Here is a 27,464-nt window from a genome sequence, read left to right on the forward strand (position 1 = left end):
ATGGCGGTGTAGTTATTTCCATGTTTATACAGATGGCGGTGTAGATATTTCCATGTTTATACAGATAGCGGTGTAGGTATTTCCATGTTCATACAGATAGCTGTGTAGATATTTCCATCTTTATACAGATGGCGGTGTAGGTATTTCCATGTCCATACAGATGGCGGTGTAGATATTTCCATCCTTATACAGATGGCGGTGTAGATATTTCCATGTCCATACAGATGCCGGTGTAGTTATTTCAATCTTCATAGAGATGGCGGTGTAGATATTTCTGTGTTTATACAGATGGTGGTGTAGGTATTTCCATGTTTATAGAGATGGCTTTGTAGATATTTCCATGTTTATACAGATAGTGTTGTAGACACTTCCTTGTTTATACAGATGGCTGTGTAGATATTTCCATGTTTATACAGACAGCTGTGAAGACTTTTCCATCTTTATACAGATGGCGGTGTAGATATTTCCATGTTTATACAGACGGTGGTGTAGATATTTCCATGTTTTTAGAGACGGCGGTGTAGACATTTCCATGTTTATACAGATAGCGGGGTAGATATTTCCATGTTTATAGAGATGGCGGTGTATATATTTCCATGTTTATGCAGATGGTGGTGTAGATATTTCCATGTTTATGTAGATGGCGGTGTAGATATTTCCTTGTTTAGACAGATGGTGGTGTAGATATATCCATATTTATACAGATAGCTGTGTAGATATTTCCATCTTTATACAGTTGGCGGTGTAGGTATTTCCATGTTTATACAGATGGCGGTGTAGAAATTTCCAAGTTTATACAGATGGCGGTGTAGATATTTCCATGTTTATAGAGATGGCGGTGTAGATATTTCCACCTTTATAGAGATAGCTGTGTAGTTATTTCCATGTTAATACGCATAACGGTGTAGATATTTCCATGTTTATAGAGATAGAGGTGTAGATATTTCCTTGCTTATACAGATATCGGTGTAGATATTTCCATGTTTATAGAGAAAGCAGTGTTGACATTTCCACGTTTATACAGATAGCGGTGTAGATATTTCCATGTTAATACAGATGGTGGTGTAGATATTTCCATCCTGATACAGATAGCTTTGTAGATATTTCCATGTTTATACAGATGGCGGTGTAGATATTTCCATCTTTATACAGATGGCGGTGTAAATATTTCCATGTTCATACAGGTGGCAGTGTAGATATTTACATGTTTATGGAGATGGCGGTGTAGATATTTCCATGTTCATGCAGATGGCGGTGTAGATATTTCCATGTTTATAGAGACAGCGGTGTAGTTATTTCCATGTTAATAGGCATAGCGGTGTAGATATTTCCATGTCTATAGAGATAGCGATATAGATATTTCCATGTTTATACAGATTGCGGTGTAGATATTTCCATGTTTATAAAGATAGCTGTGTAGATATTTAAATCTTTATACAGACGGCTGTGTAGATAGTGGCATGTTTATGCAGATGGCAGTGTAGATATTTCCATGTTTATACAGATGGCGGTGTAGATATTTCCATGTTCATACAGATGGTGGTGTAGTTATTTCCATGTTTTTAGTGATGGCAGTGTAGATATTTCCATCTTCATACAGATGGCAGTGTAGATATATCCATGTTTATAGAGATGGCAGTGTAGGTATTTCCATGTTTATACAGATGGCGGTGTAGATATTTCCATGTTTATACAGACGGCAGTGAAGACGTTTCCATTTTTATACAGATGGCAGTGTAGATATTTCCATGTTCATACAGATGGCGGTGTAGATATTTCCATGTTTATAGAGATGGCGGTGTAAATATTTCCATCTTTATAGAGATAGCGGTGTAGTTATTTACATGTTAATAGGCATAGCGGTGTAGATATTTCCATGTTTATGGAGATAGAGGTGTAGATATTTCCTTGTTTATACATTTAGCGGTGTAGATATTTCCATGTTTATAGAGTTAGCGGGGTAGACATTTCCACGTTTAAATAGATAGCGGTGTAGATATTTCCATGTTCAGACAGATGGTGGTGTAGATATTTCCATGTTTATACAGATGTCAGTGCAGATATTTCCATATTTATAGAGATAGCGGTGTAGATATTTCCATGTTTATAAAGATTGCGCTGTAGATATTTCCATCTTTATACAGATGGCGGTGTAGGTATTTCCATGTTTATACAGATGGCGGTGTAGGTATTTCCATGTTCATACAGATAGCTGTGTAGATATTTCCATCTTTATACAGATGGCGGTGTAGGTTTTTCCATGTCCATAAAGATGGCGGTGTAGATATTTCCATCCTTATACAGATGGCGGTGTAGATATTTCCATGTTCATACAGATGCCGGTGTAGTTATTTCCATGTTTATAGAGATGGCGGTGTAGATATTTCCGTGTTTATACAGCTGGTGGTGTAGGTATTTCCATGTTTATAGAGATGGCTGTGTAGATATTTCCATGTTTATACAGATAGTGTTGTAGATACTTCCATGTTTATACAGATGGCTGTGTAGATATTTCCATGTTCATACAGATGCCGGTGTAGTTATTTCCATGTTTATAGAGATGGCGGTGTAGATATTTCCGTGTTTATACAGCTGGTGGTGAAGGTATTTCCATGTTTATAGAGATGGCTGTGTAGATATTTCCATGTTTATACAGATAGTGTTGTAGATACTTCCATGTTTATACAGTTGGCTGTGTAGATATTTCCATGTTTTTACAGATGGCGGTGTAGATATTTCCATGTTCATACAGATGGCGGTGTTGATATTTCCATGTTTATGGAGATACCGGTGTAGTTATTTCCATGTTAATAGGCATAGCGGTGTAGATATTTACATGTATATAGAGACCGAGGTGTAGATATTTCCTTGTTTATACAGATAGTGTTGTAGACATTTCCATGTTTACTGAGATAGCGGTGTACACATTTCCACGTTTATACAGACAGCAGTGTAGATATTTACATGTTCATACACATGGTGATGTAGATATTTCCATCCTTATACAGATAGCGGTGAAGATATTTCCATGTTTATACAGACGGCGGTGAAGACGTTTCCATTTTTATACAGATGGCAGTGTAGATATTTCCATGTTTATACAGATGGTGGTGTAGATATTTCCATGTTTATAGAGATGGCGGTGTAAATATTTCCATCTTTATAGAGATAGCGGTGTAGTTATTTACATGTTAATAGGCATAGCGGTGTAGATATTTCCATGTTTATGGAGATAGAGGTGTAGATATTTCCTTGTTTATACATTTAGCGGTGTAGATATTTCCATGTTTATAGAGTTAGCGGGGTAGACATTTCCACGTTTAAATAGATAGCGGTGTAGATATTTCCATGTTCAGACAGATGGTGGTGTAGATATTTCCATGTTTATACAGATGGCAGTGCAGATATTTCCATGTTTATAGAGATAGCGGTGTAGATATTTCCATGTTTATAAAGATTGCGGTGTAGATATTTCCATCTTTATACAGATGGCGGTGTAGGTATTTCCATGTTTATACAGATGGCGGTGTAGGTATTTCCATGTTCATACAGATAGCTGTGTAGATATTTCCATCTTTATACAGATGGCGGTGTAGGTTTTTCCATGTCCATAAAGATGGCGGTGTAGATATTTCCATCCTTATACAGATGGCGGTGTAGATATTTCCATGTTCATACAGATGCCGGTGTAGTTATTTCCATGTTTATAGAGATGGCGGTGTAGATATTTCCGTGTTTATACAGCTGGTGGTGTAGGTATTTCCATGTTTATAGAGATGGCTGTGTAGATATTTCCATGTTTATACAGATAGTGTTGTAGATACTTCCATGTTTATACAGATGGCTGTGTAGATATTTCCATGTTCATACAGATGGCGGTGTAGATATTTCCATGTTCATACAGATGGCGGTGTTGATATTTCCATGTTTATGGAGATACCGGTGTAGTTATTTCCATGTTAATAGGCATAGCGGTGTAGATATTTACATGTATATAGAGACCGAGGTGTAGATATTTCCTTGTTTATACAGATAGTGTTGTAGACATTTCCATGTTTACTGAGATAGCGGTGTACACATTTCCACGTTTATACAGACAGCAGTGTAGATATTTACATGTTCATACACATGGTGATGTAGATATTTCCATCCTTATACAGATAGCGGTGAAGATATTTCCATGTTTATACAGACGGCGGTGAAGACGTTTCCATTTTTATACAGATGGCAGTGTAGATATTTCCATGTTTATACAGATGGTTGTGTAGATATTTCCATCTTTATACAGACGGCGGTGTAGATGTTTCCATGTTTCTACAGAGGGCGGTGTAGATATTTCCATGTTTATACAGATGGTGGTGTAGATATTTCCATGTTTATAGAGATGGCGGTGTAAATATTTCCATGTTTATAGAGATAGCGGTGTAGTTATTTACATGTTAATAGGCATAGCGGTGTAGATATTTCCATGTTTATGGAGATAGAGGTGTAGATATTTCCTTGTTTATACATTTAGCGGTGTAGATATTTCCATGTTTATAGAGTTAGCGGGGTAGACATTTCCACGTTTAAATAGATAGCGGTGTAGATATTTCCATGTTCAGACAGATGGTGGTGTAGATATTTCCATGTTTATACAGATGGCAGTGCAGATATTTCCATGTTTATAGAGATAGCGGTGTAGATATTTCCATGTTTATAGAGATTGCGGTGTAGATATTTCCATCTTTATACAGATGGCGGTGTAGGTATTTCCATGTTTATACAGATGGCGGTGTAGGTATTTCCATGTTTATACAGATGGCGGTGTAGATATTTCCATGTTCATACAGATGGTGGTGTAGTTATTTCCATGTTTTTAGTGATGGCAGTGTAGATATTTCCATCTTCATACAGATGGCAGTGTAGATATATCCATGTTTATAGAGATGGCAGTGTAGGTATTTCCATGTTTATACAGATGGCGGTGTAGATATTTCCATGTTTATACAGACGGCAGTGAAGACGTTTCCATTTTTATACAGATGGCAGTGTAGATATTTCCATGTTCATACAGATGGCGGTGTAGATATTTCCATGTTTATAGAGATGGCGGTGTAAATATTTCCATCTTTATAGAGATAGCGGTGTAGTTATTTACATGTTAATAGGCATAGCGGTGTAGATATTTCCATGTTTATGGAGATAGAGGTGTAGATATTTCCTTGTTTATACATTTAGCGGTGTAGATATTTCCATGTTTATAGAGTTAGCGGGGTAGACATTTCCACGTTTAAATAGATAGCGGTGTAGATATTTCCATGTTCAGACAGATGGTGGTGTAGATATTTCCATGTTTATACAGATGTCAGTGCAGATATTTCCATGTTTATAGAGATAGCGGTGTAGATATTTCCATGTTTATAAAGATTGCGCTGTAGATATTTCCATCTTTATACAGATGGCGGTGTAGGTATTTCCATGTTTATACAGATGGCGGTGTAGGTATTTCCATGTTCATACAGATAGCTGTGTAGATATTTCCATCTTTATACAGATGGCGGTGTAGGTTTTTCCATGTCCATAAAGATGGCGGTGTAGATATTTCCATCCTTATACAGATGGCGGTGTAGATATTTCCATGTTCATACAGATGCCGGTGTAGTTATTTCCATGTTTATAGAGATGGCGGTGTAGATATTTCCGTGTTTATACAGCTGGTGGTGTAGGTATTTCCATGTTTATAGAGATGGCTGTGTAGATATTTCCATGTTTATACAGATAGTGTTGTAGATACTTCCATGTTTATACAGATGGCTGTGTAGATATTTCCATGTTCATACAGATGCCGGTGTAGTTATTTCCATGTTTATAGAGATGGCGGTGTAGATATTTCCGTGTTTATACAGCTGGTGGTGAAGGTATTTCCATGTTTATAGAGATGGCTGTGTAGATATTTCCATGTTTATACAGATAGTGTTGTAGATACTTCCATGTTTATACAGTTGGCTGTGTAGATATTTCCATGTTTTTACAGATGGCGGTGTAGATATTTCCATGTTCATACAGATGGCGGTGTTGATATTTCCATGTTTATGGAGATACCGGTGTAGTTATTTCCATGTTAATAGGCATAGCGGTGTAGATATTTACATGTATATAGAGACCGAGGTGTAGATATTTCCTTGTTTATACAGATAGTGTTGTAGACATTTCCATGTTTACTGAGATAGCGGTGTACACATTTCCACGTTTATACAGACAGCAGTGTAGATATTTACATGTTCATACACATGGTGATGTAGATATTTCCATCCTTATACAGATAGCGGTGAAGATATTTCCATGTTTATACAGACGGCGGTGAAGACGTTTCCATTTTTATACAGATGGCAGTGTAGATATTTCCATGTTTATACAGATGGTTGTGTAGATATTTCCATCTTTATACAGACGGCGGTGTAGATGTTTCCACGTTTCTACAGAGGGCGGTGTAGATATTTCCATGTTTATACAGATGGTGGTGTAGATATTTCCATGTTTATAGAGATGGCGGTGTAAATATTTCCATCTTTATAGAGATAGCGGTGTAGTTATTTACATGTTAATAGGCACAGCGGTGTAGATATTTCCATGTTTATGGAGATAGAGGTGTAGATATTTCCTTGTTTATACATTTAGCGGTGTAGATATTTCCATGTTTATAGAGTTAGCGGGGTAGACATTTCCACGTTTAAATAGATAGCGGTGTAGATATTTCCATGTTCAGACAGATGGTGGTGTAGATATTTCCATGTTTATACAGATGGCAGTGCAGATATTTCCATGTTTATAGAGATAGCGGTGTAGATATTTCCATGTTTATAAAGATTGCGGTGTAGATATTTCCATCTTTATACAGATGGCGGTGTAGGTATTTCCATGTTTATACAGATGGCGGTGTAGGTATTTCCATGTTCATACAGATAGCTGTGTAGATATTTCCATCTTTATAAAGATGGCGGTGTAGGTTTTTCCATGTCCATAAAGATGGCGGTGTAGATATTTCCATCCTTATACAGATGGCGGTGTAGATATTTCCATGTTCATACAGATGCCGGTGTAGTTATTTCCATGTTTATAGAGATGGCGGTGTAGATATTTCCGTGTTTATACAGCTGGTGGTGTAGGTATTTCCATGTTTATAGAGATGGCTGTGTAGATATTTCCATGTTTATACAGATAGTGTTGTAGATACTTCCATGTTTATACAGATGGCTGTGTAGATATTTCCATGTTCATACAGATGGCGGTGTAGATATTTCCATGTTCATACAGATGGCGGTGTTGATATTTCCATGTTTATGGAGATACCGGTGTAGTTATTTCCATGTTAATAGGCATAGCGGTGTAGATATTTACATGTATATAGAGACCGAGGTGTAGATATTTCCTTGTTTATACAGATAGTGTTGTAGACATTTCCATGTTTACTGAGATAGCGGTGTACCCATTTCCACGTTTATACAGACAGCAGTGTAGATATTTACATGTTCATACACATGGTGATGTAGATATTTCCATCCTTATACAGATAGCGGTGAAGATATTTCCATGTTTATACAGACGGCGGTGAAGACGTTTCCATTTTTATACAGATGGCAGTGTAGATATTTCCATGTTTATACAGATGGTTGTGTAGATATTTCCATCTTTATACAGACGGCGGTGTAGATGTTTCCATGTTTCTACAGAGGGCGGTGTAGATATTTCCATGTTTATACAGATGGTGGTGTAGATATTTCCATGTTTATAGAGATGGCGGTGTAAATATTTCCATGTTTATAGAGATAGCGGTGTAGTTATTTACATGTTAATAGGCATAGCGGTGTAGATATTTCCATGTTTATGGAGATAGAGGTGTAGATATTTCCTTGTTTATACATTTAGCGGTGTAGATATTTCCATGTTTATAGAGTTAGCGGGGTAGACATTTCCACGTTTAAATAGATAGCGGTGTAGATATTTCCATGTTCAGACAGATGGTGGTGTAGATATTTCCATGTTTATACAGATGGCAGTGCAGATATTTCCATGTTTATAGAGATAGCGGTGTAGATATTTCCATGTTTATAGAGATTGCGGTGTAGATATTTCCATCTTTATACAGATGGCGGTGTAGGTATTTCCATGTTTATACAGATGGCGGTGTAGGTATTTCCATGTTTATACAGATGGCGGTGTAGGTATTTCCATGTTCATACAGATAGCTGTGTAGATATTTCCATCTTTATACAGATGGCGGTGTAGGTTTTTCCATGTCCATAAAGATGGCGGTGTAGATATTTCCATCCTTATACAGATGGCGGTGTAGATATTTCCATGTTCATACAGATGCCGGTGTAGTTATTTCCATGTTTATAGAGATGGCGGTGTAGATATTTCCGTGTTTATACAGCTGGTGGTGTAGGTATTTCCATGTTTATAGAGATGGCTGTGTAGATATTTCCATGTTTATACAGATAGTGTTGTAGATACTTCCATGTTTATACAGATGGCTGTGTAGATATTTCCATGTTCATACAGATGGCGGTGTAGATATTTCCATGTTCATACAGATGGCGGTGTTGATATTTCCATGTTTATGGAGATACCGGTGTAGTTATTTCCATGTTAATAGGCATAGCGGTGTAGATATTTACATGTATATAGAGACCGAGGTGTAGATATTTCCTTGTTTATACAGATAGTGTTGTAGACATTTCCATGTTTACTGAGATAGCGGTGTACACATTTCCACGTTTATACAGACAGCAGTGTAGATATTTACATGTTCATACACATGGTGATGTAGATATTTCCATCCTTATACAGATAGCGGTGAAGATATTTCCATGTTTATACAGACGGCGGTGAAGACGTTTCCATTTTTATACAGATGGCAGTGTAGATATTTCCATGTTTATACAGATGGTTGTGTAGATATTTCCATCTTTATACAGACGGCGGTGTAGATGTTTCCATGTTTCTACAGAGGGCGGTGTAGATATTTCCATGTTTATACAGATGGTGGTGTAGATATTTCCATGTTTATAGAGATGGCGGTGTAAATATTTCCATGTTTATAGAGATAGCGGTGTAGTTATTTACATGTTAATAGGCATAGCGGTGTAGATATTTCCATGTTTATGGAGATAGAGGTGTAGATATTTCCTTGTTTATACATTTAGCGGTGTAGATATTTCCATGTTTATAGAGTTAGCGGGGTAGACATTTCCACGTTTAAATAGATAGCGGTGTAGATATTTCCATGTTCAGACAGATGGTGGTGTAGATATTTCCATGTTTATACAGATGGAAGTGCAGATATTTCCATGTTTATAGAGATAGCGGTGTAGATATTTCCATGTTTATAAAGATTGCGGTGTAGATATTTCCATCTTTATACAGATGGCGGTGTAGGTATTTCCATGTTTATACAGATGGCGGTGTAGGTATTTCCATGTTCATACAGATAGCTGTGTAGATATTTCCATCTTTATACAGATGGCGGTGTAGGTTTTTCCATGTCCATAAAGATGGCGGTGTAGATATTTCCATCCTTATACAGATGGCGGTGTAGATATTTCCATGTTCATACAGATGCCGGTGTAGTTATTTCCATGTTTATAGAGATGGCGGTGTAGATATTTCCGTGTTTATACAGCTGGTGGTGTAGGTATTTCCATGTTTATAGAGATGGCTGTGTAGATATTTCCATGTTTATACAGATAGTGTTGTAGATACTTCCATGTTCATACAGATAGCTGTGTAGATATTTCCATCTTTATACAGATGGCGGTGTAGGTTTTTCCATGTCCATAAAGATGGCGGTGTAGATATTTCCATCCTTATACAGATGGCGGTGTAGATATTTCCATGTTCATACAGATGGCGGTGTAGATATTTCCATGTTCATACAGATGGCGGTGTTGATATTTCCATGTTTATGGAGATACCGGTGTAGTTATTTCCATGTTAATAGGCATAGCGGTGTAGATATTTCCATGTATATAGAGACAGAGGTGTAGATATTTCCTTGTTTATACAGATAGTGTTGTAGACATTTCCATGTTTACAGAGATAGCGGTGTACACATTTCCACGTTTATACAGACAGCGGTGTAGATATTTACATGTTCATACACATGGTGATGTAGCTATTTCCATCCTTATACAGATAGCGGTGAAGATATTTCCATGTTTATACAGACGGCGGTGAAGACGTTTCCAGTTTTATACAGATGGCAGTGTAGATATTTCCATGTTTATACAGATAGCTCTGTAGGTATTTCCATGTTCATACAGATAGCTGTGTAGATATTTCCATCTTTTTACAGATGGCGGTGTAGGTATTTCCATGTTCATATAGATGGCGGTGAAGATATTTCCATCCTTATACAGATGGCGGTGTAGATATTTCTATGTTCATACAGATGGCGGTGTTGTTATTTCCATCTTTATAAAGATGGCAGTGTAGATATTTCCGTGTTTATACAGCTGGTGGTGTAGGTATTTCCATGTTTATAGAGATGGCAGTGTAGATATTTCCATGTTTATACAGATAGTAGTGTAGATACTTCCATGCTTATACAGATGGCTGTGTAGATATTTCCATGTTCATACAGATGGCGGTGTTGATATTTCCATGTTTATTGAGATACCGGTGTAGTTATTTCCATGTTAATAGGCATAGCGATGTAGATATTTCCATGTATATAGAGACAGAGGTGTAGATATTTCCTTGTTTATACAGATAGTGGTGTAGATATTTCCATGTTTACAGAGATAGCGGTGTAGACATTTCCACGTTTATACAGACAGCGGTGTAGATTTTTACATGTTCATACACATGGTGATGTAGATATTTCCATCCTTATACAGATAGCGGTATATATATTTCCATGTTTATACAGACGGCGGTGAAGACGTTTCCGTTTTTATACAGATTGCAGTGTAGATATTTCCATGTTCATACAGATGGCGGTGTATATATTTCCATGTTCATACAGATGGTTTTGTAGATATTTCCATCTTTATACATACGGCGGTGTAGATGTTTCCATGTTTACACAGAGGGCGGTGTAGATATTTCCATGTTCATACAGATGGCGGTGTAGATATTTCCATGTTTTTACAAATGGCAGTGCAGATATTTCCATGTTTATAGAGATAGCGGTGTAGATATTTCCATGTTTATAGAGATATAGGTGTAGATATTTCCTTGTTTATACAGATATCGGTGTAGATATTTCCATGTTTATAGAGATAGCGGTGTAGACATTGCCACGTTTATACAGATAGCGGTGTAGATATTTCCATGTTTATAGAGATGGCGGTGTAGATATTTCCATGTTTATAGAGATAGCTGTGTAGATATATCCATCTTTATACAGATAGCGGTGTATATATTTCCATGTTTATAAAGATAGCGGTGTAGATATTTCCATCATTATACAGATATCCGTGAAGATATTTCCAACTTTATACAGATGGCGGTGTAGATATTTCCATGTTTATAGAGATGGCGGTGTAGATATTTCCATGTTTATAGAAATAACGGTGTAGTTATTTCCATATTAATAGACATAGAGGTGTAGATATTTCCATGTTTGTAGAGACAGAGGTGTAGATATTTCCTTGTTTATTCAGATATCGGTGTAGATATTTCCATGTTTATAGAGATAGCGGTGTAGACATTGCCACGTTTATACAGATAGCGGTGTAGATATTTTCATGTTTATAGAGATGGCGGTGAAGATATTTCCATGTTTATAGAGATAGCTGTGTAGATATTTCCATCTTTATACAGATAGCGGTGTATATATTTCCATGATTGTACAGATGGCGGAGTAGATATTTCCATGTTTATACAGATGGCGGTGTAGATATTTCCATGTTCATAGAGATGGCGGTGTAGATATTTCCATGTTTACAGAGATAGAGGTGTAGATATTTCCTTGTTTATAGACATAGCGGTGTAGATATTTCCACGTTTATACAGATGGCGGTGTAGATATTTCCATCTCAATACAGATGGCGTTGTGCATATTTCCATGTTCGTACAGAAGTCAGTGTAGATATTTCCATGTTCATACAGATGGCGGTGTAGATATTTCCATGTTTATAGAGATAGCGGTGCAGAGATTTCCACGTTTAACAAGATAGCGGTGTAGATATTTCCATGTTAATACCGACGGTGGTGTAGATATTTCCATCTTGATACAGATAGCGGTGTAGATATTTCCATGTTTATACAGATGGCGGTATAGATATTTCCATCTTTATACAGATAGCGGTGTAAATATTTCCATGTTCATACAGATGGCGGTGTAGATATTTCCATGTTTATAGAGATGGCGGTGTAGATATTTCCATGTTTATGCAGATAGTGGTGTAGATTTTTCCATGTTTATACACATGGCGGTGTAGATATTTCCATGCATATACAGAAGGCAGTGTAGATATTTTCAGGTTTATAGAGATAGCAGTGTAGATATTTCCATGTTTACACAGATGGCGGTGTAGATATTTCCATCTATATACAGATGGCAGTGTAGATATTTCCATGTTCATATAGATGGTGGTGTAGATATTTCCATGTTCATAGACATGGTGGTGTAGATATTTCGATGTCAATACAGATATCGGTGTAGATATTTCCATGTTTATAGAGATAGCTGTGTAGATATTTCATGTTTATGGAGATGGCGGTGTAGAGATTTCCATGTTTATACAGATAGCGGTGTAGATATTTCCATGTTTATACACATGGCTGTGTAGATATTTCCATGTTTATACAGATGGCGGTGTAGATATTCCCATGTTTATAGACATGGCTGTGTAGATATTTCCATGTTTACACAGATGACGGTGTAGATATTTCCATCTTTATACAGATGGCAGTGTCGATATTTCCATGTTCATATAGATGGTGGTGTAGATATTTCCATGTTCATAGACATGGTGGTGTAGATATTTCGATGTTAATACAGATAGCGGTGTAGATATTTCCATGTTTATAGAGATAGCTGTGTAGATATTTCCATGTTTATAGAGATGGCGGTGTAGAGATTTCCATGTTTATTCAGATAGCCGTGTAGATATTTCCATGTTTATACACATGGCTGTGTAGATATTTCCATGTTTATACAGACGGCGGTGTAGATATTCCCATGTTTATAGACATGGCTGTGTAGATGTTTCCATGTTTACACAGATGACGGTGTAGTTATTTCCATGTTCATACAGATGGCGGTGTAGATATTTCCAAGTTTATACAGATGGCAGTGCAGATATTTCCATGTTTATAGAGATAGCGGTGTAGATATTTACATGTTTATAAAGATAGCGGTGTAGATATTTCCATGTTTATACAGATGGCGGTGAAGACGTTTCCATTTTTATACAGATGGCAGTGTAGATATTTCCATGTTTATACAGATAGCGGTGTAGTTATTTCCATGTTAATAGGAATAGCGGTGTAGATATTTCCATGTATATAGAGACAGAGGTGTAGATATTTCCTTGTTTATACAGATAGTGTTGTAGACATTTCCATGTTTACAGAGATAGCGGTGTACATATTTCCACGTTTATACAGACAGCGGTGTACATATTTACATGTTCATACACATGGTGATGTAGCTATTTCCATCCTTATACAGATAGCGGTGAAGATATTTCCATGTTTATACAGACGGCGGTGAAGACGTTTCCATTTTTATACAGATGGCAGTGTAGATATTTCCATGTTTATACAGATAGCTCTGTAGGTATTTCCATGTTCATACAGATAGCTGTGTAGATATTTGCATCTTTATACAGATGGCGGTGTAGGTATTTCCATGTTCATATAGATGGCGGTGAAGATATTTCCATCCTTATACAGATGGCGGTGTAGATATTTCCATGTTCATACAGATGGTGGTGTTGTTATTTCCATCTTTATAAAGATGGCAGTGTAGATATTTCCGTGTTTATACAGCTGGTGGTGTAGGTATTTCCATGTTTATAGAGATGGCAGTGTAGATATTTCCATGTTTATACAGATAGTAGTGTAGATACTTCCATGCTTATACAGATGGCTGTGTAGATATTTCCATGTTCATACAGATGGCGGTGTTGATATTTCCATGTTTATTGAGATACCGGTGTAGTTATTTCCATGTTAATAGGCATAGCGATGTAGATATTTCCATGTATATAGAGACAGAGGTGTAGATATTTCCTTGTTTATACAGATAGTGGTGTAGATATTTCCATGTTTACAGAGATAGCGGTGTAGACATTTCCACGTTTATACAGACAGCGGTGTAGATTTTTACATGTTCATTCTCATGGTGATGTAGATATTTCCATCCTTATACAGATAGCGGTATAGATATTTCCATGTTTATACAGACGGCGGTGAAGACGTTTCCGTTTTTATACAGATTGCAGTGTAGATATTTCCATGTTCATACAGATGGCGGTGTATATATTTCCATGTTCATACAGATGGTTTTGTAGATATTTCCATCTTTATACATACGGCGGTGTAGATGTTTCCATGTTTACACAGAGGGCGGTGTAGATATTTCCATGTTCATACAGATGGCGGTGTAGATATTTCCATGTTTATACAAATGGCAGTGCAGATATTTCCATGTTTATAGAGATAGCGGTGTAGATATTTCCATGTTTATAGAGATATAGGTGTAGATATTTCCTTGTTTATACAGATATCGGTGTAGATATTTCCATGTTTATAGAGATAGCGGTGTAGACATTGCAACGTTTATACAGATAGCAGTGTAGATATTTCCATGTTTATAGAGATGGCGGTGTAGATATTTCCATGTTTATAGAGATAGCTGTGTGGATATATCCATCTTTATACAGATAGCGGTGTATATATTTCCATGTTTATAAAGATAGCGGTGTAGATATTTCCATCTTTATACAGATATCCGTGAAGATATTTCCAACTTTATACAGATGGCGGTGTAGATATTTCCATGTTTATAGAGATGGCGGTGTAGATATTTCCATGTTTATAGAAATAACGGTGTAGTTATTTCCATATTAATAGACATAGAGGTGTAGATATTTCCATGTTTGTAGAGACAGAGGTGTAGATATTTCCTTGTTTATTCAGATATCGGTGTAGATATTTCCATGTTTATAGAGATAGCGGTGTAGACATTGCCACGTTTATACAGATAGCGGTGTAGATATTTTCATGTTTATAGAGATGGCGGTGAAGATATTTCCATGTTTATAGAGATAGCTGTGTAGATATTTCCATCTTTATACAGATAGCGGTGTATATATTTCCATGATTGTACAGATGGCGGAGTAGATATTTCCATGTTTCTACAGATGGCGGTGTAGATATTTCCATGTTCATAGAGATGGCGGTGTAGATATTTCCATGTTTACAGAGATAGAGGTGTAGATATTTCCTTGTTTATAGACATAGCGGTGTAGATATTTCCACGTTTATACAGATGGCGGTGTAGATATTTCCATCTCAATACAGATGGCGTTGTGCATATTTCCATGTTCGTACAGAAGTCAGTGTAGATATTTCCATGTTCATACAGATGGCGGTGTAGATATTTCCATGTTTATAGAGATAGCGGTGCAGAGATTTCCACGTTTAACTAGATAGCGGTGTAGATATTTCCATGTTAATACCGACGGTGGTGTAGATATTTCCATCTTGATACAGATAGCGGTGTAGATATTTCCATGTTTATACAGATGGCTGTATAGATATTTCCATCTTTATACAGATAGCGGTGTAAATATTTCCATGTTCATACAGATGGCGGTGTAGATATTTCCATGTTTATAGAGATGGCGGTGTAGATATTTCCATGTTTATGCAGATAGTGGTGTAGATTTTTCCATGTTTATACACATGGCGGTGTAGATATTTCCATGCATATACAGAAGGCGGTGTAGATATTTTCAGGTTTATAGAGATAGCAGTGTAGATATTTCCATGTTTACACAGATGGCGGTGTAGATATTTCCATCTTTATACAGATGGCAGTGTAGATATTTCCATGTTCATATAGATGGTGGTGTAGATATTTCCATGTTCATAGACATGGTGGTGTAGATATTTCGATGTTAATACAGATATCGGTGTAGATATTTCCATGTTTATAGAGATAGCTGTGTAGATATTTCCATGTTTATGGAGATGGCGGTGTAGAGATTTCCATGTTTATACAGATAGCGGTGTAGATATTTCCATGTTTATACACATGGCTGTGTAGATATTTCCATGTTTATACAGATGGCGGTGTAGATATTCCCATGTTTATAGACATGGCTGTGTAGATATTTCCATGTTTACACAGATGGCGGTGTAGATCTTTCCATCTTTATACAGATGGCAGTGTCGATATTTCCATGTTCATATAGATGGTGGTGTAGATATTTCCATGTTCATAGACATGGTGGTGTAGATATTTCGATGTTAATACAGATAGCGGTGTAGATATTTCCATGTTTATAGAGATAGCTGTGTAGATATTTCCATGTTTATAGAGATGGCGGTGTAGAGATTTCCATGTTTATACAGATAGCCGTGTAGATATTTCCATGTTTATACACATGGCTGTGTAGATATTTCCATGTTTATACAGATGGCGGTGTAGATATTCCCATGTTTATAGACATGGCTGTGTAGATGTTTCCATGTTTACACAGATGACGGTGTAGATATTTCCATGTTCATACAGATGGCGGTGTAGATATTTCCATGTTTATACAGATGGCAGTGCAGATATTTCCATGTTTATAGAGATAGCGGTGTAGATATTTACATGTTTATAAAGATAGCGGTGTAGATATTTCCATGTTTACACAGATAGCTGTGTAGATATTTCCATCTTTATACAGATGGCGGTTTAGATAGTTCCATTTTTATACAGATGTCAGTGTAGATGTTTCCTTGCTTATACAGAAGGCGGTGTAGATATTTCCATGTTTATAGAGATGGTGGTGTAGATATTTCCGTGTTTATAGAGATGGCGGTGTAGATATTTCCATGTTTATACAGATGGCGGTGTAGATATTTCCATGTTTGTAGAGACGGCGGTGCAGATATTTCCATGTTTATACAGATAGCGGAGTAGGTATTTCCATGCTTATAGAGATGGCCGTGTAGATATTTCCATGTTTCTGCAGATGGTGGCGTAGATATTTCCATGTTTATAGAGATGGCGGTGTAGATATTTCCACCTTTATAGAGATAGCTGTGTAGTTTTTTCCATGTTAATACTCGTAACGGTGTAGATATTTCCATGTTTATAGAGCTAGAGTTGTAGATATTTCCTTGTTTATACAGATGTCGGTGTAGATATTTCCATGTTTATAGAGATAGCGGTGTAGACATTTCCACGTTTATACAGATAGCGGTGTAGAGATTTCCATGTTAATACAGATGGTGGTGTAGATATTTCCTTCCTGATACAGATAGCGGTGTAGATATTACCATGTTTATACAGATGACAGTGTAGATATTTCCATCTTTATACAGATGGCGGTGTAAATATTTCCATGTTCATACAGATGGCGGTGTAGATAATTCCATGTTTATAGAGATGGTGGTGTAGATATTTCCATGTTTATTCAGATAGCGGTGTAGATATTTCCATGTTTATACACATGGCGGTGTAGATATTTCCATGCTTAAACAGAAGGCGGTGTAGATATTTCCATGTTTATAGAGATGGCGGTGTAGATATTTCCATGTTTGCACAGATTGCGGTGTAGATATTTCCATCTTTATGCAGATGGCAGTGTAGATATTTCCATGTTCATACAGATGGCGGTGTAGATATTTCCATGTTCATAGAAATGGTGGTGTAGATATTTCCATATTAATACAGACAGCGGTGTAGGTATTTCCAAGTTTATACAGATAGCTGTGTTGATATTTCCATGTTTTTAGACATGGCAGTGTAGATATTTACATGTTTATACAGATAGTGGTGTAGATACTTCCACGTTTATACAGAAGGCTGTGTATATATATCCATGTTTATACAGATGGCGGTGCAGATATTTCCATGTTCATACAGACGGCGGTGTAGATATTTCCATGTTTATAGAGATAAAGGTGTAGTTATTTCCATGTTAATACGCATAGCGGTGTAGATATTTCCATGTTTATAGAGATATTGGTGTAGATATTTCCTCGTTTATACAGATAGTGGTGTAGATATTTCCATGTTTATAGAGATAGCGGTGTAGACATTGCCACGTTTTTACAGATAGCGGTGTAGATATTTCCATCTTTATAGAGATGGCGGTGTAGATATTTCCATGTTTATACAGGTGGCGGTGTAGATATTTCCATCTTTATACAGATGGCGGTGTAGATATTTCCATCTTTATACAGATGGCGGTGTAGATATTTCCATGTTCATACACAAGGCGGTGTAGATATTTCCATCTTTATACAGATGGCGGTGTAGATATTTCCATGTTTATACAGATGGCAGTGTAGGTTTTTCCATGTTTATAGAGATGGCGGTGTAGATATTTTCATGTTTATACAGATAGCTGTGTAGATATTTCCATCTTTATACAGATGGCAGTGTAGATGTATCCATGTTTATACAGATGGCGGTGTAGATATTTCCATGTTTATACAGATGGCATTGTAGATATTTCCATCTTTATAGAGATGGCGGTGTAGATATTTCCATGTTTATAAAGATAGCGGTGTAGTTATTTCCATGTAAATAGGCATAGCGGTGTAGATATTTCCATGTTTATAGAGATAGAGGTGTAGATATTTCCTAGTTTAAACAGATAGCGGTGTAGATATTTCCATGTTTATAGAGATATCGGTGAAGATATTTCCATGTTTATACAGATAGCAGTGTAGATATTTCCATGTTTATGGAGATGGCGGTGTAGATATTTCCATGTTTATAGAGATAATGGTGTAGTTATTTCTATATTAATAGACATATTGGTGTAGATATTTCCATGTTTATAGAGACAGAGGTGTAGATGTTTCCTTGTTTATACAGATTGCGGTGTAGATATTTCCATGTTTATAAAGATAGCGGTGTAGACATTTCGAAACTTATACAGATAGCGTTGTAGATATTTAAAGGTTTATACAGATGGCGGTGTAGATATTTCCATGTTTATACAGATGACGGTGTAGATATTTCCATGTTTATACAGATAGTGGTGTAGATATTTCCATGTTTATACAGATACCTGATAGATATTTACATCTTCATACAAATGGCGGTGTAGATATTTCCATGTTTATATAGATGGCAGTGTATGTATTTCCATCTTTATACAGATAGCGGTGTAGGTATTTCCATGTTTATAGAGATGGCGGTGTAGACATTTCCATGTTTATAGAGATAGCAGTGTAGTTATTTACATGTTAATAGGCATAGCGGTGTAGATATTTCCATGTTTATAGAGATATAGGTGTAGATATTTCCATGTTTACACAGATGGCGGTGTAGATATTTCCATGTTTATACAGATAGCTGTGTAGATATTTCCATCTTTATACATATGGCGGTGTAGGTATTTCCATGTTTATACAGGTGTCGGTGTAGATATTTCCATGTTTATACAGACGGCAGTGTAGATATTTCCGTGTTTATAGAGATGGCGGTGTAGATATTTCCATGTTCATAGAGATAGCGGTGTATTTATTTCCATGTTAATAGGCATTGCGGTGTAGATATTTCCATGTTTATAGAGATAGAGGTGTAAATATTTCCATGTTTATTCAGATAGTGGTGTAGATATTTCCATGTTTATAGAGAAAGCGGGGTAGACATTTCCAGGTTTATACAGATAGCGATGTAGATATCTTCGTGTTCATACAGATAGCGGTGTAGATATTTCCATGCTTCTACAGATAGCGGTGTAGATGTTTCCCTGTTTATACAGATGGCGGTGTAGATATTTCCATGTTTTTAGACACGGCGGTGTAGACATTTCCATTTTTATACAGATAGCGGTATAGATATTTCCATGTTTATACAGTTAGCTGTGTAGATATTTCCATCGTTATACAGATGGCGGTGTAGATATTTCCATGTTCATACAGATGGCGGTGTAGATATTTCCATGTTTATAGAGATAGCGGTGTGTTTATTTAAATGTTAATATGCATAGCGGTGTAGATATTTCCATGTTTATAGACACAGAGGTGTACATATTTCCTTGTTTATACAGATAGCGGTGCAGATATTTCCATGTTTATAGAGATAGCGGTGTAGATATTTCCACATTTATACAGATAGTGGTGTAGATATTTCCAGGTTCATACAGATGGTGGTGTATATATTTCCATGTTTGTTCAGATGGCGGTGTAGATATTTCCATCTTTATACAGATGGCGGTGTAGATATTTCCATGTTCAAAGAGATGGCGGTGTAGATATTTCCATGTTTTCAGAGACAGATGTGTAGATATTTCCTTGTTTATAGAGATAGCAGTGTAGATATTTCCATCTTTATACAGATGGCGGTGTAGCTATTTCCATCTCTATACAGATGGCGGTGTACATATTTCCATGTTCATACAGATGGCGCTGTAGATATTTCCATGTTTATAGGGATAGTGGTGTAGATATTTCCATGTTTATACAGATGGCGGTGTAGATATTTCCATGTTCATACAGATGGCAGCGTAGATATTTCCATCTTTATTGATATGGCGGTGTGGATATTTCCATGTTTATACAGATAGCGGTGTAGATATTTCCATGTTTAAACAGTTAGATGTGTTGATATTTCCATCGTTTTACAGATGGTGGTGTAGATATTTCCATGTTCATACAGATGGCGGTGTAGATATTTCCATGTTTATAGAGATGGCGGTGTAGATATTTCCATGTTTATACAGATGGCGGTGTAGATATTTCCATGTTTATAGAGATAGTGGTGTAGATATTTACATGTTAATAGGCATAGCGGTGTAGATATTTCCATGATTGTAGAGATAGAGGTGTAGATATTTCCTTGTTTATAAAGATAGCGGTGTAGATGTTTCCATGTTTATAGAGAAAGCGGTGTAGACATTGCCACGTTTATACAGATAGCGGTATAGATATTTCCATGTTTATAGAGATGGCGGTGTAGATATTTCCATGTTTATACAGATAGCTGTGTAGATATTTCCGTCTTTATACAGATTGTGGTGTAGATATTTCCATCCTTATACAGATAGCGGTGTAGATATTTCCATGTTTATACAGATGGCGGTGTAGATATTTCCATGTTTATAGAGATGGCGGTGTAGATATTTCCATGTTTATAGAGATAACGGTGTAGATATTTCCATATTAATAGGCATAGTGGTGTAGATATTTCCATGTTTATAGAGATAGAGGTGTAGACATTTCCTTGTTTATACAGATAGCGGTGTAGATATTTCTATGTTTATAGAGAGAGCGGTGTAGACATTTCCACATTTATACAGATATTGGTGTAGATATTTAAAGATTCGTACGGATGGTGGTGTAGATATTTCCAGCCTTATACAGATAGCGGTGTACATATTTCCATCTTTATACAGATGGTGGTGTAGATATTTCCATGTTCATTCACAAGGCGGTGTAGATATTTAGATTTTTGTACAGATGGCGGTGTAGATATTTCCCTGTTTATACAGATGGCAGTGTAGGTATTTAAATGTTTATAGAGATGGCGGTGTAGATATTTTCATGTTTATACAGATAGCTGTGTAGATATTTCCATCTTTATACAGATGGCAGTGTAGATGTATCCATGTTTATACAGATGGCGGTGTAGATATTTCGATGTTTATACAGACGGCAGTGTAGATATTTCCATATTTATAGAGATGGCAGTGTAGATATTTCCATGTTTATAGAGATAGCGGTGTATTTATTTCCATGTAAATAGGCATAGCGGTGTAGATATTTCCATGTTTATAGAGATAGAGGTGTAGACATTTCGTAGTTTATACAGATAGCGGTGTAGACATTTCCATGTTTATAGAGATAGCGGTGTAGACATTTCCACGTTTTACAGATAGCGGTGTAGATATATCCTTGTTCATACAGATGGCGGTGTAGATATTTCCATCCTTATTGAGATAGCGGTGTAGATATTTCCATGTTTATACAGATTTCGGTGTAGATATTTCCATGTTCAAAGAGATGTCGGTGTAGATATTTCCATGTTTACAGAGACAGATGTGTAGATATTTCCTTGTTTATAGAGATAGCGGTGTAGATATTTCCATGTTTATACAGATGGCGGTGTAGCTATTTCCATCTCTATACAGATGGCGGTGTACATATTTCCATGTTCATACAGATGGTGGTGTAGATATTTCCATGTTTATACAGAAGGCGGTGTAGATATTTCCATCTTTATACAGATGGCGGCGTAGATATTTCCATGTTCATACAGATGGAGGTGTAGATAATTCCTTGTTTATAGAGATGGCGGTGAATATATTTCCATGTTTATAGAGATAATGGTGTAGATATTTCCATATTAATAGGCATAGTGGTGTAGATATTTCCATGTTTATAGAGATAGAGGTGTAGATATTTCCTTGTTTATACAGATAGCGGTGTAGATATTTCTATGTTTATAGAGAGAGCGGTGTAGACATTTCCACATTTATACAGATATTGGTGTATATATTTAAAGATTCTTACGGATGGTGGTGTAGATATTTCCAGCCTTATACAGATAGCGGTATACATATTTCCATCTTTATACAGATGGTGGTGTAGATATTTCCATGTTCATTCACAAGGCGGTGTAGATATTTACATTTTTGTACAGATGGCGGTGTAGATATTTCCATGTTTATACAGATGGCAGTGTAGGTATTTAAATGTTTATAGAGATGGCGGTGTAGATATTTTCATGTTTATACAGATAGCTGTGTAGATATTTCCATCTTTATACAGAGGGCAGTGTAGATGTATCCATGTTTATACAGATGGCGGTGTAGATATTTCGATGTTTATACAGACGGCAGTGTAGATATTTCCATATTTATAGAGATGGCGGTGTAGATATTTCCATGTTTATAGAGAGAGCGGTGTAGATATTTCCATGTTTATAGAGATAGCGGTGAAGACATTTCCACATTTATACAGATAGCGATGTAGATATTTAAAGGTTCATACAGATGGCGGTGTAGATATTTCCATGTTTATAGGGATAGCGGTGTAGATATTTCCATGTTTATACAGTTAGCTGTGTAGGTATTTCCATCGTTTTACAGATGGCGGTGTAGATATTTCCATGTTCATACAGATGGCGTTGTAGATATTTCCATGTTTATAGAGATGGCGGTGTATATATTTTCATGTTTATACGAATGGCGGTGTAGATATTTCCATGTTTATAGAGATGGCGGTGTAGATATTTCCATGTTTATAAAGATAGCGGTGTAGATATTTCCAGGTTTACACAGATGACGGTGTAGATATTTCCATGTATATACAGATGGCATTGTAGATATTTTCATGCTTATAGAGATGGCGGAGTAAATATTTCCATGTTTATGGAGATCGCGTTGTATTTATTTCCATGTTAATAGGCATAGCGGTGTAGATATTTCCATGTTTATAGAGATAGAGGTGTAGATATTTCCTTGCTTATAGAGATAGCGGTGTAGACATTGCCACGTTTATACAGATAGCGGTGTAGATATTTTCATGTTTATAGAGATGGTGGTGTAGAAATTTCCATGTTTATACAGATAGCTGTGTAGATATTTCCATCTTTATACCGATGGCGGTGTAGACATTTATATCTTTAGACAGATGGCGGGTAGATATTTCCATGTTTACACTGATAGCGGTGTAGATATTTCCATGTTTACACAGATAGCGTTGTGGATATTTCCATGTTTATGCAGATAGCGGTGTAGATATTTCCATGTTTATAGAGATAGCGGTGTAGACATTTCCACATTTATACAGATAGTGGTGTAGATATTTAAAGGTTCATACAGATGGTTGTGTAGATATTTCTATCCTTATACAGATAGCGGTGTAGATACTTCCATCTTTATACAAATGGCGGTGTAGATATTTCCATCTTTATACAGATGGCGATGTAGATATTTCCATGTTAATACTGATGTCGGTGTAGATATTTCCATGTTTATAGAGATGGCGGTGTAGATATTTCCATGTTTATACAGGTGGCGGTGTAGATATTTCCATCTTTATACAGATGGCGGTGTAGATATTTCCATCTTTATACAGATGGCGGTGTAGATATTTCCATGTTTATACAGATGTCAGTGTAGGTCTTTCCATGTTAATAGAGATGGACGTGTAGATATTTTCATGTTTATACAGATATTTGAGTAGATATGTCCATCTTTATAAAGATGGCAGTGTGAATGTATCCATGTTTATAGAGATGGCTGTGTAGATATTTCCATGTTTATACAGATGGCGGTGTAGATATTTCCATGTTTATACTTATGGCGGTTTAGGTATTTCCATGTTTATAGAGATGGCGGTGTAGATATTTCCATGTTTATAGAGATAGCGGTGTAGTTATTTCCATGTTAATAGGCATAGTGGTGTAGATATTTCCATGTTTATAGAGATGGCAGTGTAGATATTTCCATGTTTATAGAGATAGCGGTGTAGTGATTTCCATGTAAATAGGCATAGTGGAGTAGATATTTCCATGTTTATAGAGATAGAGGTGTAGGTATTTCCTAGTTTAAACAGATAGCGGTGTAGATATTTCCATGTTTATAGAGACAGCGGTGTAGACATTTCCACCTTTATACAGTAAGCTGTGTAGATATATCCATGTTCATACAGATGGCGGTGTAGGTATTTCCATCCTTATACAGATAGTGGTGAAGATATTTCCATGTTTATACAGACGGTGGTGTAGATATTTCCATGTTTATAGAGATAACGGTGTAGTTATTTCAATGTTAATAGGCATAGCAGTGTAGATATTTCCATGTTTATAGAGACAGAGGTGTAGATGTTTCCTTGTTTATACAGATAGCGGTGCAGATATTTCCATGTTTATAGAGAAAGCGGTGTAGACATTTCCAAATTTATACCGATAGGGGTGTAGGTATTTAAAGGTTCATACAGATGGTGGTGTAGATATTTCCATGTTTATACAGATAGCGGTATAGATATTTCCATGTTTATACAGTTAGCTGCGTACATATTTCCATCGTTATACAGATGGCGGTGTAGATATTTCCATGTTCATACAGATGGCGGTGTAGATATTTCCATCTTTATACAGATGGCGGTGTAGATATTTCCATGTTCATAGAGATGGCGGTGTAGATATTTCCATGTGTACAGAGAAAGAGGTGTTGATATTTCCTTGTTTATAGAGATAGCGGTGTAGATATTTCCTTGTATATACAGTTGGCGGTGTACATATTTCATCTCTATACAGATGGCGGTGTACATATTTCCATGTTCATACAGATGGCGGTGTAGATATTTCCATGTTTTTGGACATGGCGGTGTAGACATTTCCATGTTTATACAGATAGCGGTATAGATATTTCCATGTTTATACAGTTAGCTGTGTAGATATTTCCATCGTTATACAGATGGCGGTGTAGATATTTCCATGTTCATACAGATGGCGGTGTAGATATGTCCATCTTTATGCAGATGTCGGTGTACATATTTCTATGTTCATACTGATGGCAGTGTAGATATTTCAATGTCTATAGACATGGCGGTGTAGATATTTCCATGTTTATACAGATAGTGGTGTAGATATTTCCATGTTTATACAGTTAGCTGTGTTGATATTCCCATCGTTTTACAGATGGCGGTGTAGATATTTCCATGTTTATACAGACGACGGTGTAGATATTTTCATGTATATGGAGATGTCAGTGTAGATATTTCCATGTTTATAGAGATAACGGTGTAGTTATTTCAATCTTAATTGGCATAGCGGTGTAGATATTTCCATGTTTATAGAGACAGAGGTGAAGATGTTTCCTTGTTTATACAGATAGCGGTGTAGATATTTCCATGTTTATGCAGATGGCGGTGTAGATATTTCCATGTTTGAAGAGACGGCAGTGTAGATATTGCCATGTTTATAAAGATAGCAGGGTAGATATTTCCATGTTGATAGAGATGGCGGTGTAGATATTTCCATGTATATGCAGATGGTGGTGTAGATATTTCCATGTTTATATAGATAGCGGTGTAGATATTTCCTTGTTTATACAGATGGCAGTGTAGATATATCCATGTTTATACAGATAGCTGTGTAGATATTTCCATCTTTATACAGATGGCCGTGTAGATATTTCCATGTTTATACAGATGGCGGTGTAGATATTTCCATGTTTATTCAGATGGCGGTGTAGATATTTCCATGTTTATAGAGATGGCGGTGTAGATATTTCCATCTTTATATAGGTGGCTTTGTAGATATTTCCATGTTCATACTGATGGCGGTGTAGATATTTCCATGTTTATAGAGATGGCGGTGTAGAGATTTCCATGTTCATACAGATGGCGGTGTAGATATTTCCATGTTTATAGAGATGGCGGTGTAGATATTTCCATATTTATACAGATGGTGGTGTAGATATTTCCATGTTTTTAGAGAAGGCGGTGTAGATATTTCCATGTTTATACAGATAGCAGGGTGGATATTTCCATGTTTATAGAGATGGCGGTGTATATATTTCCATGTTTATGCAGATGGTGATGTAGATATTTCCATGTTTATGTAGATGGCGGTGTAGATATTTCCTTGTTTATACAGATGGCGGTGTAGATATTTTCATATTTATTCACATATCTGTGTAGATAATTCCTTCTTTATACAGATGGCGGTGAAAGTATTTCCATGTTTATACAGATGGCGGTGTAGATATTTCCATGTTTATACAGATGGCGGTGTAGATATTTCCATGTTTATAGAGATGGCGGTGGAGATATTTCCACCTTTATAGAGATAGCTGTGTAGTTATTTCCATGTTAATACGCATAACGGTGTAGATATTTCCATGTTTATAGAGATAGAGGTGTAGATATTTCCTTGCTTATACAGATATTGGTTTAGATATTTCCATGTTCACAGAGTAAGCGGTGTAGACATTGCCACGTTTATACAGATAGCGGTGTATATATTTCCATTTTTATACAGATGGCGGTTTATATATTTCCATCTTTATGCAGATGGCGGTGTAGATATTTCCATGTTCATACAGATGGCAGTGTAGATATTTCCATGTTTATAGAGATGGAGGTGTAGATATTTCCATATTTATACAGATAGCGGTGTAGTTATTTCCATGTTTATACACATGGCTGTGTAGATAATTCCATGTTTATACAGATGGCGGTGTAGATATTTCCATGTTCATACAGGTGCCGGTGTAGATATTTCCATGTTTATAGAGATAGCGGTGTAGTTATTTCCATGTTAATAGGCATAGCGGTGTAGA

The sequence above is a fragment of the Gorilla gorilla genome, chromosome 5, assembly GCF_029281585.2.
Source record: "Gorilla gorilla gorilla isolate KB3781 chromosome 5, NHGRI_mGorGor1-v2.1_pri, whole genome shotgun sequence".
Taxonomy (NCBI): Eukaryota; Metazoa; Chordata; class Mammalia; order Primates; family Hominidae; genus Gorilla; species Gorilla gorilla.